The sequence below is a fragment of the Penaeus monodon genome, chromosome 26 (assembly GCF_015228065.2).
Source record: "Penaeus monodon isolate SGIC_2016 chromosome 26, NSTDA_Pmon_1, whole genome shotgun sequence".
NCBI lineage: Eukaryota > Metazoa > Arthropoda > Malacostraca > Decapoda > Penaeidae > Penaeus > Penaeus monodon.
Window position 1 is genome coordinate 23223191 of NC_051411.1, and position 1854 is coordinate 23225044.

The 1854-nt window shown below is 32.6% G+C and overlaps 1 protein-coding gene across 1 annotated transcript in view; it reads right to left on the bottom strand.

Annotated features, from left to right (window-relative positions):
* Window positions 1-712: 712 nt before the first annotated feature.
* Window positions 713-1854, bottom strand: part of LOC119590006 (UBX domain-containing protein 7-like) — an 11557-nt gene continuing 10415 nt past the window's right edge. The window contains exon 8 of the mRNA XM_037938716.1: window positions 713-1854. This exon is cut by the window's right edge and continues 213 nt beyond it. The gene's annotated coding sequence lies outside the window, so the exon portion shown is untranslated.

Genomic DNA, 1854 nt, shown 5'->3' on the forward strand with positions numbered 1-1854 from the left:
CTTGGGAGTTCATTTGTCTAGTAATCTATCAGCTCACAGTGAGTGTGTTCTATTATGCCTGATCTAGAAAGCTGCTGGCAGTTATCATTGCCATGGGTAATCTTTAATACTTTAGAATAATATATTATTCCATGTACATCTTACGGAAGGGAATAATCTTTGACAGTATTGATTTATTATGCTTAGCTACACAGATGTGTTATTACTATTATGCTGCATTCAACAGGCCAATTAGACAAGAATTTTCTGATCATTTACACTTTATCAACTGAAACCCAAGAATCATCACATGCAATTACATGTTGATCTATGCACAGCTCATTCTGACTTGAAATCACAGCACAGACTGCTATTAATACTACAATAAAAAATGCTTACTATCTAAAGCCTCAATGTCCAAATGTACATAAACATTTTTTCTCTGTAAAAATGTTAATGAGAGGAAAGAAAAGGAAAACCTGCATCCAAATATGCTTTAGTTATCAAAAATTGGCTGTGATTTGATATGCAAAATCAAAATGACAGAAATTCAAGCCTAGCAAAAGCTGTCTGAGACTCATGCAGCTTATACACATGTAAATATAATTATGTATATTTACTCATAAACAAAGTTTATGAAGTGCTACTTCAAGTCTGTGCAGCTTAAGTATCAAAGCACCCAACATTCATTCACATAATGGAGTTTAAAAGACAGGACAAAATAATTAAACAATGCACATATTACATTATATATTTTCAGGACAACCTGTACAAGCAGAGGTGATTTTCAAATAAATAAGTTATCCTAAAAAATTAAAATAGACTGACTTTTATGCACAGCATCACTTCAGTAGTATATATGCAGCTTCCTTCATTAAAATGATGAATCACTGAGAGTTTTGACAATATGTCTTAAGCTCTCTTTTGATGGATACCTCTTACAGTTATGTCTCCTGAGAGACTGGCAGTTTTGAGCTATTGTAAAACATGAACAGTGTACCTGAATAAACAGAACTTCTCTGCTGAGAATAGACATTGCAATGGGGAAAAAATAAATAATGTGGATTAGGATAATTCCTACCATAAACAAGATTTCACTAATAACCAGAGAACAAAATTAAATCTGCATTCTCTTAATGCATTCAGCATTTTAAAAATTAGTTCATTTACAAAAATTATATCCAACAGTTTTATGGTATGCCAAGTGAACATGTGATGGATGAGTAAATATGATCATGACCAGAGGTAAACCCACCTACCTGTGTTTCTGTACTTTCACTGAAGTCTCTTGCCAACCCTTTGGCAAATTATATTGCAAAAATGCATGGTGACAATTGTTTATTGGTTAACCAAACTATTCTTTTCAATTTCAAATATATTAATTGTTAAGTGTAATGCACTCTGAGACTTCATTTCACATAAGAAAGGAGTCTAATGGAGAGCAGAATTAAGTGATGCTGCCAGATGGCTGACAAAGACTTATTTAAAGTACAATTCTGTATGGAATAAAGGTTATATTATAAGATATAATAAACAATATACTAGTAATGCTGTCATATAAAGGGGAACCATTAGTTCCTAACACAGCCGAAAGTGGCAGTGAACAGTTTTTACCCAACTCTTTTGAACACTGTGATCACATTAATCTAAATATCTATATCATTCATTACATGAGATCTACAATGCAGAGTCAATTATTAGCCCATTATGGAATGAAGGATAGAACTCATTGCAGAATCATCAATTTCTAACCTATCACTTGCAAAAAGGTCAAGTTTATTCTCACAAACATAAAGGGAGAATCTTTACATCAAAACATCCAGTTGTATTCATATTTCTCAGGAATAACCCTGTACAAGCTGTTTGATAACAAGC